General features: G+C 29.6%; 3 long non-coding RNA genes across 6 annotated transcripts; all 3 read right to left on the bottom strand.

Annotated features, from left to right (window-relative positions):
- Positions 1-10641: 10641 nt before the first annotated feature.
- LOC145106244 (uncharacterized) lies at positions 10642-11427 on the bottom strand. Its single transcript, XR_013707523.1, has 4 exons — positions 11322-11427; positions 11002-11195; positions 10791-10910; positions 10642-10701 (listed from the first exon to the last, which is right to left on the bottom strand). It is a non-coding gene; the product is annotated as an uncharacterized LOC145106244 (long non-coding RNA).
- Positions 11428-13202: 1775 nt separating this feature from the next.
- On the bottom strand, positions 13203-15213 carry LOC145156955 (uncharacterized). Its single transcript, XR_013737007.1, has 3 exons — positions 15077-15213; positions 13408-14971; positions 13203-13331 (listed from the first exon to the last, which is right to left on the bottom strand). It is a non-coding gene; the product is annotated as an uncharacterized LOC145156955 (long non-coding RNA).
- A 118-nt stretch (positions 15214-15331) lies between these two features.
- On the bottom strand, positions 15332-16942 carry LOC145156936 (uncharacterized). Of its 4 annotated transcripts, XR_013736989.1 has the most exons (5): positions 16713-16942; positions 16379-16633; positions 15684-15997; positions 15509-15608; positions 15332-15433 (listed from the first exon to the last, which is right to left on the bottom strand). It is a non-coding gene; the product is annotated as an uncharacterized LOC145156936 (long non-coding RNA). The 4 variants fall into 4 exon arrangements; XR_013736998.1 differs by having other exon boundaries at positions 15509-16021; XR_013736985.1 differs by having other exon boundaries at positions 15509-15997.
- Positions 16943-17581: the final 639 nt, after the last annotated feature.

Raw genomic sequence — 17581 nt, 5'->3', positions numbered from 1 at the left:
TTCTTGGTCCGATGAAGGTTGTGGCTTTGGTTCTCGATGGCATTGAGGTGTTCGTCGGTTGGAAAGGGGTGGTTCACGAAGGCGGTCTCGGTGGTTTAAAGTTGCTGTAACAGGTTGAGATTTTCAGTGGTGGAGGATGGTGGTTAGCAGTGATTAAGGTGTGCATCTCTACAGCACTGATAGTGCACCCCCACCACCGCTACCACAACCACTAAGCATCGTCGTCACCAAATCAACATCACCCACTCTAGCACTGCCCTGCCACTTCGCCCAGTGGCACCCACTCCAGCTTCGTCCTCCGCCAACCCTGCTCTTTATCATTGTAACGATACTATGGAAGACACCTGATGTGCGCTCTTTTGATTTCATCGTGAATCCAAAAAAGTAAATTTGGAATTATCCTCTCTCTCTCTCATATGTTTCCTATATAAATGCGCTTTTTATTGAGCATAAATTAGGGATTTTGGTTTGCTACTTCAGATTTATGGAAAAGGAGGCGGTATTTGATAAATTGATACTAATTTCTTCCACCAAATACCCATATCTGAAAAGGTAATGTAAAGATTAAGGTAGCTGGTGCTCTATTTTTTTAGTTTTGGGATTTCTATTTATAAGTTCTCTTCCTGTGTAACTCATATGGTTTATTATTCATCGCAGGCTTCTAGGGTTTTATAATGGTGGGTGATTTTATGATTTTTAACTTTATTAATTGATAATTTGTTTTCCTTTGTTTTGATTTCTTAATAAAGAAGAAGCTCGGAGGTTTAGAGGTTATGCTACACCAACATAAGCTGGTATGAATCATAATTGGTGATTTCCATCTCATTCATCCAGTTAGCTTCATGAACAGCTCTCACAAACACCTTCATTAAGTATGTACATGTACAAAAAGTATGTGGATGAGCTTTGAAACTGATTAAAGTCGTTAATTTCCTTAAATTTGTATATAAGCTAATATTCCAGATGTGAGTTTGTCCATTAAATTAGAACTAAAATCTACTATTTGTGGGTTTTCATGACTATCTGAACAAAGGTAATAAGCCAATTTTCTAGATTTTTGTTGATCTTTGATGATGGCTGCAAATATTACTTATAGTTTTGTTGCCATATTTGCAAAGATTTTTTGTTAATATAATAAAAAATTAGTTTATGTTATATTCCTTGTTGCATGTATTGATACTTGGGATTTTTACATATTTGGTGACACCAAAGTTCTCTGTCTTGTCTTCAGGCTGCAACTCATTTTCTTGAAAAATCTATTATTTGTATTACTTTGAGGTAATTGAGAAGCTTGTAGTAAGGTCATGGAGCTTCAATATTGTGACAAACCAAACATGTATCATTTATGTTCACATTAATTTATCTGCTCTATGATGTGTCTTATCAAGAAATGTCAATTTACTAATCAGAACTTCACACCATTCTAGCTCATTGGATACGCAATTGGTCCATGACAATTACTGCTTTCAAAATTTCATTTGCCACCAGGAACAATGAATTTTAGAATTTCATGGTTTTTTTAGTTTGATCACTTCATCTCATTTCAATTATTACACACAGATATCAAAATGGATTTTTATGGAAGAAGAAGAGAAGTGGATGCTAACTTTTGCTTTCAATCCTCCTCTACCATTGCCACAACAACAAAAAAAACATATGAGGGTTAGTTTTCTTCTATATTTATGTTTTTTACTCCAAGTTTTTTAATAATCTTTTTTCTGATTATGGTTTCTTATGCAATATAGGCTAATGTTTTGATTTCACAGGTTCAAATTGATATTTTGTTTCCCAGGTTTGAGTTTAAGTTTAAGGCTTCAAACAATTGTCATTTTTTTTGAGGAAATGCATTCTTAGGTTTGAATTTTACATCAAACACCATCATCTACCTTCACTATCTACACATCAAATTCCAAGTTGGATTTGTATGGTTTTTTTTGTCAAAATCACTTTTAAGGTCTTATTCTAATTTATCTTTGCTTTTATTAGTTCTTTTTTGTTTGTTTTTTCAAATGATTTATACATATTCAGGGTTTTTAGTTTTCTGTCCATTAATCAATGTTTAGGATTTTATGTAATTGATTATCTTTGTTTCTGTTCTTCCTATGTGCCATTAATCACTAATAATGTTTGGAATGTTACAGCCACCTCTTCTTTCTACGTGGAGAATTGGAATGTTGCAGCCACCTCTTCTTCCTAATAATGCAGATTGCAAAGAGCTGACATTTTTGAATGAAAAAAAGAAGGTTTTAACAAAAAGGTCATTCAATAAATCAGATGATTCAAATGTTGTTGAGGTAATATAACTTTTGCCATCTAAAGTTAATTTAAGCGTGATTCCATATTGAATTAAGAAAATGCTCATTTTGTAGAGTAGTTGTGAATTTGAATTATATAATTATAATTTTTGTCCTAAATTTGTTTTTTCTAAATTTCCACATGCAAGACGAGATTTGTATTTTTATGAAAACTAATGTCGGAAATGACAGATGGGTGAAAATAGGAAGAGATGAAGAGACAAAATTATAAAAAATACATTTTCGAGTTTTCAAAAAAAAAGTTCGATTTTTAATCCTCGCCTCAGTCATTGGAATTATGTTTTCTTTTATTCATCAATTACAAGGTTTTCCTGTCATTTTTGGGTTATTTTTGTATAATTGATATTATTGGGAGTTTAATTCATAAAAGATAATATACAGGAGCATATTTGCTGGTTCATTTCAGTCCTGGATGAACAAATGAATTTAGGTCTTGACCTTGGTCTCAAACCGAAGCTCAATATCCCTACAGGTTGGTAGCCTCACACTCACACACATAAAATCCACAACTATCTACATAATTTTTCTAATTTTCCAAAAGATAGCCAATGAATTTCAAATGGAGATACATAAATTTTAAAACCTTTACTAAAATTAATATGTTTATTTATGTAGTTGTTTATGTGACTGTGTGTATTATATTTTGACAGTTTCTACTTTCTACAAGCTTTTGAAATTAAAATGGCCATTTGGTTAGTTTATGTAAGTACATTTCCATTATTATTTAGCATTCATTAATAATAAATAGTAAAAGTAACATTCATTTTTTAGCATTCTGAATACCATTTTACCTTTTATTTGATAGAATGGAAATGTATGGAAATATGTCAAATATGCTCTTTTTAATGGCATCAAATATATCAGATATTATTTTTGTTATTTTTTTTTGTTAGTAAATTTGTTGTAATAAACTCGAGCATTGTACTATCAGAAGGATGTTGGATCATCAAATATGTCATTTCCTAATCCAGAGGATGTGGTATATTACTTATTTATAGTTTTCTTATTTTTTGTTTTCATAAATTTGAGCTTCAACAGGTGGAATGGTCTGGTACCTAATTGAATGTTGCTATTAGTAGTTACGTGTTGTTTTTGATAAAAAAAATATTAAGTACATTGCTATTATTGGTAAATAAATGGAAGTATATTGTTGTTTTTGTTAAAAAAAAAAGTAAGTACATTACTATTATTGATCAATAAATGTAAGTATGTTGATGTTTTTGGCAAAACGAGTAAGCACATTTCTATTATTGGTAAACAAACGTAAGTATATTGCTGATATTTGGTAAAAATAGTAAGTAGGTTGCTATAATTGGTAAATACATGTGTGTATATTGTTGCTTTTCTTTATAAAGAGAGTAAGTAAAGGTTCTGATTGAAGAAGCTATTTGCTTGCAATTTTGTTTGTGGTTTGACTCTTGAACGTATAATGATTTTAGTAAATAATAAACTTGAATTTTGGGATTAAGGCTTAGTGCTTCTGTTTGCTTTCTTATTTTATGTTAAACGTACATTTAAGCAACTTCACTTAGATGTTAAGAGCTCTCTAATTAGATGAATTCTGTGTTTTAAGCATAGTTTCCAAAGAATAAATGCTATTACTTCTACTATTCTTTAGGATGATATTTTTGCTACTGGTGCGTCATTATCTTTTTATCAATTAATTTGTAGTGTCATATTTCAATTATTTCATTGTATTCAAACTTTTTGTATCTAGAATAGTATCAATCATGTTATATGTCACCAGGTGTTTGGAAACACCTCAAACCAAATGTTATATGTCACCAGGTGTTTGGAAACACCTCAAACCAAAGTTTCAGTGACCATATTTATGGGGATCGTTCCAATTACACTATAAAATAGCATAATGACCTTTACATAACAAACTTTTTTCATTCATAGCTTTTATCATTCATAGTTTAGGTTGTAAGTAATCAATTTAAATTAATATTTTTTATAACATGTGAGTATAGGTTGCAATACAACGTAAAATAAAGCATACCCGTAAAGACACTATGCTATACTATGCTTTCAATTTAATTTTTTTTAAATGGTAACCTTTTATTTTTATTGAATGGCACAAAAAACAATAGGTTTTTTTTTTCGATTTTGTTGATTTTGAAATGCATTTTCAAATTCAGTTTGGCAAACCGGGTAACCTAAAAGAGTCCTGGTGAATGGTCAAAACCGAACATAATTGGAAAATTTTCGATGTTCGATTTATGACAAGGGTATCTTTTAGTATTTGCGCGAAATAACTAATCGCCAATAAAAACTAATTGTTGAAAAAATTATTCACACCCGTCGCTTGGCGCGGGTAAACGGCTAGTATATATATATATATATATATATATATATATATATATATATATATATATATATATATATATATATGTATTGAAAATTTAATGATAGTATTTACATATAACTTTACCGTTTGTGATGTCCGACAGTGGTGTGCAAGTGGATGCTTTAGATGTGGTCTTCCGTTGTTGGAATTCATAGATCTTGTATTCTATAAAACGTAAGATGATGTATATAACGTTGGAGAGATTAGTAAATTCATGGATGGATCTAATAACGTAACATAACAAATGATTATACAGATTCATAGATGTATGTCATAACATAACAATATGTTTATCTATTATTTAGTATTTGCAAAGAATGGAATTAAAGGATATCGATGAAGATAACAAGGAATGCAAGTTGATTAACAAATGTAGAGATATAATTGGAAAACATGAGTCGTAATTTTTTATTAAATTTAAATAACAATAAATAGATGAATTAAATCCCTATTTAATAAGATTTAATTAAATGATGGTTTTGAAATTGATAAGGGTACATGATTTTGAAAAGATTTAAAGATAATATTTCCTTATTAAACGATTTAATCATAAATGTTTGGATCCAAATAATTAATTATTTCCTTAATGTACATTTGGAAAGCATTTAAAAAATATTATTAATTAGGTGTAATGTGGAAAGAAATAAAACCTATCCAGAGCAGGTAAAAATAATCCGAATTTTTTTTTTCAATTCGATGCCATTAATATACTTTCTTTTAAAATTTTGACAAAGTGATTACAACTGCAAAGGAAGTTGACAATGTGATTCCAACTGAGCTGTTGTCCCTCTTGGTATATCGGTCACTGATCTATATTTTGGATGTAGAGTCATCGGAATGACTGTCACGTGCTTGATCATGAATATTCAAAAAAAAAATGTGTTTCCCTTTGGTTTGTCGGTTAGCTGTATTGAGAAAGTATAGTACATAGAGATTATATGTGAGAAACATAAAACAATTGACATTCTTAATGGAACTTATATTTTTGATAATACATTACTCAAAAAATTACAACAATGTGACAATTATACCCTTGGTGGTAAACATATGCGGTTGTTGCTATGATTTCAATTACATTGTACATGTTTATAGCCCTGATGTTTAGTTTAATCTATTTTAGATGATGCAAAAACGATTAGTTAGACACGTTTGTTAGTGTTATTTCAAGTTTTTCTGCTCCTTCCCTTATTTGATTAAACGAAACAGGATGCACATTATTACTTTGTAGCAACAGTTTAAAGCATATCAATAATTGTTAGTTGACAATAATTGCCTAGTTTAAAGCATATCAATCTGAACATAATGAAAATGAAGATATGTTGTAGACAATAATTGCCTAGTTACAATACGAAAAGATAACTCAGAAATCATGAAGTATAAACAATGAGAATGAAAATAAGATTGCAAACGATTTAAGATTGCTAACCTTGCGTAGTCACCGATGTCGTCCAGGATGACTTTGCAGAGGAAAGGATATGAAAACAAACTAAATTAATCTTGAAATGAAAAATGCATTAAATAGGAAATCATCTATACACATATATTTGGAAAGGATTACATTTCATTGAGAAATTGTATATTTTGATTTGCATGATTGATATAATACCATAAATCGTGGCATTCCATATATTGAAACCTGATAAATAGGCATATAATTATTTTAGAAAGTCTTTATGATTGTCGGTAAAAATGGAATGAATAAATTAGTTTGAATAATATAAGAATCACGAACGAAATAAAAAGTTTTGGAGTGTATACGCTCGTGTTGAATTGTTTAAATGGTGAAAGTTAATTTAAGTAATTAAGTTAATTTTTTTTTAAATATACCAAATGATAAGAAAATGACACGTGGCAAATTAATACTGACAGAAAATTTTGCGTGTGATTTTTCATCTTGCAGGTGTGCATTGTATATTTAACTCAATTTAATTTTAGCATTGGTTTCCGACTTTGTAGAGGAAAGGATTTGAAAATAAACTAAATTAATGCTGCTACTGATTTGAAAATTGCATTAAATAGGAAATTATCTATTTACATAAATTTGGAAAGGATTACATGATATGGCAAATTGTATATTTCGATTTGCATTGGTGATATAATACCATAAACTGTGGCATTCAATATATTAAAAACTAATAAATAGGCATACAATTATTTTGGAAAGTCTTTATGATTGTCGGTAAAATTGGTAAAGTGGGAAAGAATAACTTAGTTTGAATAATATTAGAATCACAAACGAAATAAAAACTTTTGTAGTATTCGTTCGTGTTGAATTATTTAAAGACAAAATTACAAAAATGGTCCATATGGTTTGCCAAAAGTCACAAAGTCAGTCGCTGCTAATTTTTTTTGACGAACATGGTCCCTGTGGTTTCCAAAACTTGCATCAATGGCCCTTTTTGCTGACGTCGTTACTGTTCATTCGTTAGTGTAAGGGTATTTTGGTCTTTTCAAGTAGCAGAGACTGAGTTTGTGATTATGGGTAAACCATAGGGACCATTTATGTATTTTTTTTCTATATTTTATGTTTATGAGTTTGTGACTTTTCCACCCATTTACTTTTTAAAATATCACTTTGAACCCTTCACTTTGAACTTTGAAAAATGTTACTTTCACCCCTCTATTTTCTAAATTTTCGTGTTTAACCCCGTATTATATATAATTTGTTTTTTATTAATAACTTTCGTTCGCTAACCTAAAAAAACTATTTTTACGTGTTTATTTTCATATATTTATCGGTATAATTCAAGGTGATCAACGTTTCGACTATAATTTAGAACTTTCTTTCGTTATTTTTTTTAAAGTTACATGTTTTTTTTTATAAAATTGTCGGTTTAAATTCGAGCTTATTTTTCGACGTAGTTTTTTTTTAACTTTATGTACGTTTCCTACGTATGAGACGGGTCATATATAATAACTTTCGTTTGTTAATTTTAAAAAATATATTATATTCGAGATTGTCTATGTTTTGATGTATTTTTTATACATTTTGTGCTTAATTTTATATACATTCCTACGTATCATTCAGGTCATATATAATAACTTTCGTTTGTTAGCTTAAAAAAATGTAGTATATTCGAGTTTGTCTATGTTTCGACCTAACTTTTGTTTCATGTTTTTTACGTATCAATATAGATTCGAGTTCGTCTATATTTCGACGTAATTTTTTTTATGTTTCATGCTTATTTTTATGTACGTGTTTTTTTTCATTCATGTTTTTTTACGTCGAAATGCAACTTTTATGACTATAATCACCAAAATTCAACTTACAAAAAAAAACATGAATGAAAGCGTAATTATAAGCTTGAATTTTGTAAGTTGAATTTTGGTGATTATAGTCATAAAAGTTGCATTTCGACGTAAAAAAACATGAATGAAAAAAAACACGTACATAAAAATAAGCACGAAACATAAAAAAAATTACGTCGAAATATAGACGAACTCGAATCTATATTGATACGTAAAAAACATGAAACAAAAGTTAGGTCGAAACATAGACAAACTCGAATATACTACATTTTTTTAAGCTAACAAACGAAAGTTATTATATATGACCCGAATGATACGTAGGAATGTATATAAAATTAAGCACAAAATGTATAAAAAATACATCAAAACATAGACAATCTCGAATATAATATATTTTTTAAAATTAACAAACGAAAGTTATTATATATGACCCGTCTCATACGTAGGAAACGTACATAAAGTTAAAAAAAACTACGTCGAAAAATAAGCTCGAATTTAAACCGACAATTTTATAAAAAAAACCATGTAATAACGAAAGAAAGTTCTAAATTATAGTTGAAACGTTGATCACCTTGAATTATACCGACAAATATATGAAAATAAACACGTAAAAATAGTTTTTTTAGGTTAGCGAACAAAAGTTATTAATAAAAAACAAATTATATATAATACGGGGTTAAACACGAAAATTTAGAAAATAGAGGGGTGAAAGTAACATTTTTCAAAGTTCAAAGTGAATGGTTCAAAGTGATATTTTAAAAAGTAAACGGGTGGAAAAGTCACAAACTCATAAACATAAAATATAGAAAAAAAAAATACATAAATGGCCCCTATGGTTTACCCATTGTCACAAACTCAGTCTCTGCTATTTGAAAAGACCAAAATACCCTTACACTAACGGATGAACAGTAACAGCGTCAGCAAAAAGGGCCATTGATGCAAGTTTTGGAAACCACAGGGACCATGTTCGTCAAAAAAAAAATTAGCAAGGACTGACTTTGTGACTTTTGGCAAACCATAGGGACCATTTTTGTAATTTTGTCTTATTTAAATGGTCAAAATTAATGTAAGTAATTAAGTTATTTTTAAAATATATATATATCAAATGATAAGAAAATTACACGTATCAAATTAATACTGACAGAAAAATTTGTTTGTGATTTTTCATCTTACAAGTGTGCATTGTATATTTATCTCACTATAATTTTAGCATTGGTTTCTGATGTCCATCAAGAAGATATTAGATGGATATCTTTTAGATTGTGATACCAGTACGATTCGATTTGGATTCTGATTTCAATAATTTTAACATTAAATATTACTTACTCTATCTTTGCATATATAAAATGTTGTAAATGATTAAAAGAACAGATTAAAGAAAAAGTATTAAATGATAGACTAATATAAAATATTTAATATCTTCGTGTGAAATAACAACTGTGTTCGAATGCAATATTAAAATATATACAATCACATATATCTACTTGGCATAGTGACTGTCTCATTATCAGAACATAATGAAAAAACTTGTTGAGAAGGATGTGCCGGAACCACATGCTCAATAGTATTTCCTTTAAAGAAATATAATAGATTATTTCTATAATCCCACCATTCATGTGCACCTACATTGTAAGCACTAACATCTACTTTAACCCACCGATTGTGAATGAAAACCCAAATAGCCCACAATCGATCTCCACTTATAGAAAAATATCCCAATTTTCCGTCAAACTTGATAAGTCTTGATGCATATGGGTTGAAGTCATTAATAGTAGAAGGTGCAAATATCACTAAATATTCTTCCGAATATATATCAAATCGCAAAATGGTATCGTTAGACAGTAAGAAATAAACGACACCTCCACTTATAACTGTCTCATTACAAACAGGAAAAACAGATGATGGTAACTTGATATCTCGAAAATCCCTCCATTCCCATATAGTAGAGGAAAATAATTCTATGCGGAAGTAATCATAGTTCACTTTGTCCTTAAGCATATCACTACAAAGAAAATAACATATTAGTAAGAAAAATATAGTACATATAAACTCTTACGATGGCAGTGCGGATGACAATTGAATGATCTTGAAATGCAATGGATTCGAAGTCATAACAACCATAGCAAACTTTACCGCAGTGTATTCAGAGTTTGGAAACGGTATCGATTTGGCATCTAAAGTCGTTGGTTTGAAAACAAATAAAAACTTTGCTATATATTCATCTAGATTATAACATTCACAAAGAATGATTCCACACAAGGATGATGCTAAAATTGTACAAGTATTTGGTAGACAATCAAGGTCAAGATTCTTGCCACCCGAAGCTCGGAATAAACTGATTTCTACGATTGTAGAGATCGAGAACATGTTTGTTGTATGTCAGATTTTCAAAATCTTTACTTGTACAACGTAAAGTAACAAATGTTTGTAATGATGTTTCTGAAAGAATTTCAATAATCAGCTCAGAGTTCAATGATGATAACTGTAAAAGAAATAAAATAATAAGGTAATAATATTATAAAAGATTAAAATTTAATATGTGATGACATACGAATTCTACTGATAATAGGTATAGTGTTTGTAGTAATCATTGTAAAAGAATTTTACCCTTTGGATCTTGATTTTTCTTTCCAATTCAGCAATGATTGTATTATCATCAGTAGTCTTTGAGATTGAGTAACCATCAACTTTGTTTTTCAAATTGTCATGCAAAATTTGAATTTTGAACGCCAATCTTCTTTCCAAAAGTGAATTCAAAGCAGATGGATAAATCTCGGTATTACCATCCTAAAATAAAATAAAAAACAAACGTTTATAAAAAATACATGTACAAAATAATAAATGAGTTTTATGTAAATGAAGTTAATATCAATAACCTCATAAAACTGATGAAGCAACCTTGTGCGGTTTTTTGCAGAAGCTTCTTTGCGTCACAGTCAAATAAAGTAAGTGACACCAAACCGGTAATGTCTTGCACTATAATGGTGATTTTGAAGCTGAAAGCATTCATGTAAAAAGATTTAGTAATATAAATTTATAAAAATTAACAGAACATTATAATAATATTTATAAAAGAAATATTAAAACCTTGGAACAACAAATATGTCTTTGTTACTGCAACTTGAAGTGTAACAATAAAAAACTTCTTCATCTTGAAGCTGATCATCATGCATTCAAACAACTTTAATGACTTTCTGGTGACATGTAGTACAAGCGAAATAATACCATTCCGCTTCAGCACATACTTGTTTAATAATACCGACAACAATCAATGTTTTTTCCTAAAAAATATTAATGTAAGTTTAAATTTTATGATAAAAAAAGAATAATGAAAGATTAAGACATAAATAATACATAAACAATTTCACATAATCTCTATATTATAAATGAAAGTGACGTATATACACCTCATGTAGTTGTTGGAGATCAGCAATAGTATGGAAATCAAACTTATGAAGGAAATCTTCATTTTCAGAGTAGACGATCGAGGACGAAGGGTTGCTACAATTAGCAACTGTGCTTTGTGCCATGTATCTGTTTGTGGGAAAAATAATGATTGTTTCAAGTTAAATGTTTAGGAAGTATAACGCTAAAATGGGACTTCTATAAAAAAAAAAAACTTTTTGCAAGTGTGTTTCTATGATTAAAGGTAGAAAGCGAAAAAAAATGCAAATTTGTCGTTATAAAATGTAAAGTAAACAGAAATGTATAATGCAAGGGCATTTTGGGAATGTTGGTATATATATTTTTATTTTCTCCTATTTATAATATTATAAAAGAAAAAAACATTTAGGAAGCCTTTATACATCAATTTATGAAGCCTTTATATATTTATAAAAGAAAAAAACATTTAGGAAGCCTTTATACATTTAGGAAAAAAACATATTATGTTTCATATTAGAGCATATGTACATGGGCAAAAACTTCATAACAGTGTATTTGGAGTTTGATCAATCAATTTATGTTCATCTGTTGTGAAGTTTTTAAAAAATTAAACGAAAAAAAAAGTATACTCCGGCTGCTAATTCAGTATAGTTTGTTCATAATATATAAACAATGAGAATAAAGAAGTATAAACAAATGAGAATGAAGTAGGAAAAAAAATAAGTTCAAATCATAGATACGATTCCATACATGGTTCAATATAGTTTGTTCATAATATAACAAAAAATTAATGCAGGGAAAGGAAAGTGAAACCTGTTATGGATGATTGTTGATGGACGCTAATAGGAAGAGTGAATAGAGGTTGAAGAAAGTTAAATTTTTTCGTGATTTGTATGATAAAGGATTATTAGTAATCAACTGATTTAACCTCTAACATATTATGTTTCATATTAGAGCATATTAGAGCATGTATACAGGGGCAAAAACATCATAAATGTGTATTTGGAGTTTTGATCAGTTTTGATTCATGTGCTGTGAAGTTTTAAAAAAAAACAAACGAAAACAAAAAGAAGTATACTCCGGCTGTTGATTCTGTATAATTAGTTGATAATATATCAACAATGAGAATGAAGAGGTATAAACAATGAGAATGAAGCAGGAAAAGAAAGAAGTTAAAATAATATGTTGTTTTCACGATTCCATACATGATTGAATATAGTTTGTTCATAATATAACAACAAAAATAATGCAGGGGAAAGGAAAGTGGAACTTGGTATGGATGATTGATGGACGCCAACAGGAACTGTGAATAGAGGTTGAAGGAAGTCAAACCACTGAAAAGTTTAATTTTGGATATAAATAATGAAAGTAAGCTTATTAATTTTGGGGCCTGATTCTTCCACGGAAGATTTTTATTCAACCACTGAAAAGTTTAATTTTAGGGAGCTGATTTTTCCAATTTATATTTTAATCCTGCCAGTGAATAATTAATGTATGGACCAATATACCCCTAAACTCATTTATGATATTGAAGAGGGAGAAAGATTAAAACCATATTACCTTTTTTATGGGAAAAATCTCACAATTATATATGCTTAAGATTTGAATAAGTTTAAATGAATAAATGTGGAGAGTTGATCAACACATTTTGAATCAAAATCAGTTCAAGTTTAAATTTTGAATCCGAATCAAAGTCAATTCAAGTTTATATTCAAGGTTAACATATAAAAATCAATTCAAGTTTACATTAACAATCAAATAAACAGTTAACATAATGAAATCAAATTCATTGTTTACAGTTAATTTACATTTAAGGTTAAAAGTTAACAGAATCAAAATCAATTCAAGTTTACATTAAAGGTTAATGGTTAAAAGAATCAAAATCAATTCAAGTTTACATTCAAGGTTAAAAGCATCAGAATTAATTCAAGTTTACACTCAAAAATTGGAGTTAAGTGTTTGAAAGTGGGGTGAAGCAATGTCGTCTGAGGAAGATTTCTTATTGTCCTGCATTAGGGGTTCAAAGCATGGTCCTGTGTTTTTGGAAAAAAAATGGGTTATGTTATGATATATTCAAATTATATATGAAGAGGGGTATAATTGGCCAACCTTTAATTATGTAGTGGCAGCATCAAAATATTTAAGTGTAAACAAACAGATCTGATCAATTACACCATGCACACTCTCATGAAGTTGTATGTAAATTAAAACAGTGTGTAAATGAAACTATTAATGAAGATTCAGAATTAAAATTGAAATGTCAGAATTAGAAGAGTGAGGACGTCTGATTTTGTACTATGAAATATTTTTATTGTGTATTATGGAGATATACATGTGACACTCCTTTTAATGATCATGAATAAGTAAATTAGAGAATAAGAAAATCTTATGTAGTAAAAGGGATAGCAGATTGGTTTGCATTATATAACATTTAAACTTTAGATGTGGAAAATCTATCCACCATTCCATCAGTTTTCTTTAAATTTATATTCAAAGAAATACGTTGTCTAAATAAAATATTGAAATAATAATACACATAAAATCCTAATAAAATTTTGCCAAACAAAATGTTGATATCATATAAATAATTCAACATAAATCTGAAATTGCCTTACACAAGACGAATACTATTGTGTTAAAAACAAACGAAAACAAACATAAACTTCAAAATTGTATGATCACATACTGATGAGAAATTCTATCGAAATTGCATCCGTTTAATGCAACAGATCCTTCACCATATTCTTCATTATTATCATGATCATGTTTAAGCATATTAGTAACTGGTCCAGAGTCAAACTCAAAGCCAATAGCTCTTAGATGTTTATCAATTGAGTATTTGCGAACTGTTTTTGTTATGTTCAACCTGTTTTGCAAATGACAGAAACAAAATAGGGAAAGAGAATTTTAATTTGATGACTAAAATGTAAATTAATAATTAAAAAGTAAGATCTTGAAACTTACCGTTATAGTACATCACTCAAATAATTAAAAAGTAAGATCTTGAAACTTACCGTTATAGCAAAAAAGAAGTCAATAACAGCTGATAATAATGGCCTATGAAGAATAAAAAACAAAAGCATAAAGGTTAATTGCCCTTTGTCGTCGGCCTCACCAAGTTTTTCCACAAAGAAAACTCGATTGCAAATACGAAATCCTCCAGAAGCCGAATGTTGGTATTTTAGAACTTTAGTGTTTATTGCAAATTGAATTTATAACAACTTTAGTGTTTATTGCAAACTGAATTGTGTTAGAATAAGGATCAATATTGCTATTCCAAAATATACCATTTTGTTAAAAACTTTATATCTGAACACATACACTCACAATTGTAAATATACACTTTTCCACAGGTGCACCATATTATCAAACATCCTTGTGGTATATTATTCTTTTTTCAGTTTTGTCCAAGGGCAAAATGGTCATTTAAAATTTTTGACAGCTATGGTTCCTTTAAAAAAATAGGTAATGTGCTTAAATTGCAGTTTACTCTTAACTTTAATTGCCTTTTTACCTTGAAGTTCTTCTCAAATGCAGCTAGCTGAAGTGATCTAGATTTATGATTTTCTTCTAGAACTTTCATGAGTTTGGTAGCTTGCTGACTCAGATTGCTGAAGAAACCACTTACTGCCCTTGATATTTCGTGTTAATTCTCTAAACTTTTATGTAGTCCCTACACAATTAAAAAACAAAATATCAGATATAAACTATGAAAAGGGTAATAAGAGAATTATAAAATTTAAGAGTAAAAATATGAACACCCTTGTTGTGTTTGTACCTCTTCATGTTGTTGAACAGATAAAGACAACATCTACTTCTTCTGATGGGCTATAAAAAATAAAACGGATAGTGAAGTCATCATGCTCAGAACGAATGGCTCCAATGTGATTTATGATCAAATAATGTCGCTGATAAGTGAATCATGTTAAGGAAATTGCAAGAAAGATGACTTAAAACATTATATTTTTTTTCATATGAATCAGTGTAAATATACCTGTAGAATCAAATAAAATTATAAAATAAATGAAATGGAGGATATTCTTGAACTTCACGAGGTATTTTTCTTTCTCTAAGCCAACAACCAAAGTATTCTTCGCTCCTTCCTTGTGTTTCTGCATGCTGTGGCACTGGCTACCTGAAAATTTCTCAGAAATTATTCAACACAAATTACAAAGTAATAATCAATTAATGAGAAAGCAAATTGGATTACATTTCTGCAGAATCAAAGAAGTTGATTCCGGAGTCGAATGCTTTGTCGAGGAGTTTGAAGGACTGTGACAACGAATTTTGCTCACCGAATGTCATCGTCCCTTTCAAAGAAAAAACAAAACAAAAAAATTGAGTCCATTGTTACTCTATAAAAGGGGGAAAAGGTTTAGGACAACCTAAACAGAGCTTTTAAACAAGGAGACTGGGAGTGAGATTTAAAAGAGGGACAATAATTTTAGCCCAACTGCAACCAATCTCCACCACCACCACCTATAAATTACTTAACATAACCCGTGAGCACCACCAACACTCCTTTTTCAAAGTTTCTAGAGGATTTGATGTTGTAGTCCCTTCTTACTGGTGCTGGAAACCAATGGAGTTTTCGGGAAATCATTAACCTTTCCAGCCAATTGCTACCTTGCCCTATTCATTTGACAATCTACCAGTTTCAGACCTTGAAGGATTCATAAATTTCTTCAATCCCTTCCACCTGATAATGTATAAGAACAAACAACTGTTTCTAAATCAATACAACAAAATTTTATATAGTTGCAGAAATAATCAATAGTAAAATCATTACTGAATCACACATAATGGCGTTATCAATGATAGTGCACAAGACATTATAGTTTTAATTTAACATTTATACAATAAAAACAACGCTTCACCAAGAGCGGGAATCTGAGGTTGAGTTTTTCAATACTAATACGATAGGAAGATAAACAATCGAATTGGAATAAAATCAATTAACATATAGTCTCAACAGATTTGAGAGTATCATTTAACTATCGTCTCTTCTGTTAAAGGTTTGGAAATCCATGAGTATTGAATAGTGATCTGAAATAAAAATAAAAATGAAAATAGGGATTACTTGTTTAAACACCGTCGAGATAGAGAGATCAAAGAGGGTTGATGACCTGATTTCTTGCCTTGTTGGTGTTCTTTACTTCTTCGCACAACATAAGTCGCGTGAGAGATTGAAGGCGGATGAGTTTGTGGGGAATGACGATGGAGAAGAGCCCAGTTGGTAGTGAGGGAGAGATAAGGTACACTTAGAAAGAGCAGCAACAGAACCCAAGAACCCTATTATCGTTGCCATAACAATTCTCCAATTAAACTCCAATTTCTGAATGAAAACATCAAAGATGAAAAACCCATTCGATTATAGAATCAAAATCGTCAACGATCATAATTACAGGACTTACAGGCAAGATTCTGTTGTCCGCGGAAGAACACATAGTAGTGGGGAAGAAGAATAATCTTGGATCGATTTGATGTATGAAATCGATGGGGTGACCCTTTCTGATGTTGATCGAAGGAAGCGATTGTGTTTAGAGAAAAGGGAGGGAGAAAAGTAAGAAGATCATGGCGATTCTGGCATGATTGAAGTAAAAATAAATAATTAGGTTACAATTGAGAGAGAGAAAGAGGGTAGATGACGAAAGAAAGAAAAATAAGCGTGTAATTGAACTTCTCGCGATGAAAAGGATAACGTCAGCAAACAATCAAGGGTGAGAAATTAAGGATTAAAATGTAATAAAGGGTCCTGATTTCTTAAGATTAGAATTTAAAGTTTTCTTTTAATAATATTTAGAGATTCAATCGAACTCATCATCATAATTCATTTTTATGTCGTCTCAAAGAGTAGACAGTGAAATAAAAAAATGATTTTTTTTTTCTTGACTTTATGGGCTAAGGGTTCGGTAGGATAGCTAGGTAAACTCTAAGTTATCAAATTTTGTACTATGCTAATTTTGTCATTTTATTCTTGCTTACTAGATTTTTTTTTTTTTTTTTTTTTTTTTTTTTTTTTTTTTGTTTTGTATTTGTATATTACTAGTTACATCAATTTTTTTAGGAACAAGGTTACATTATTTGCTTTATGAATCAAACGAACAAGTTTTACTAGGTAATAGAATTGAAAAAAGTTTGTATCTTATTTTATTATAATTATTCAACTTTTAATATCTTCAATAGTTTTGTTAAAAGAACATATACCCATTATATTAGAATATACATCATTCTATTAGAATTTACATCATTATGTTAGAATAGTATTGTAGGTTAACGATTC

Source organism: Lactuca virosa, chromosome 1 (assembly GCF_052849685.1).
Source record: "Lactuca virosa cultivar CGN04683 chromosome 1, Lactuca_virosa_CGN04683_v6, whole genome shotgun sequence".
In the NCBI taxonomy this organism is placed as follows: Eukaryota; Viridiplantae; Streptophyta; class Magnoliopsida; order Asterales; family Asteraceae; genus Lactuca; species Lactuca virosa.
This window is presented reverse-complemented; position numbering and strand designations above follow the sequence as displayed.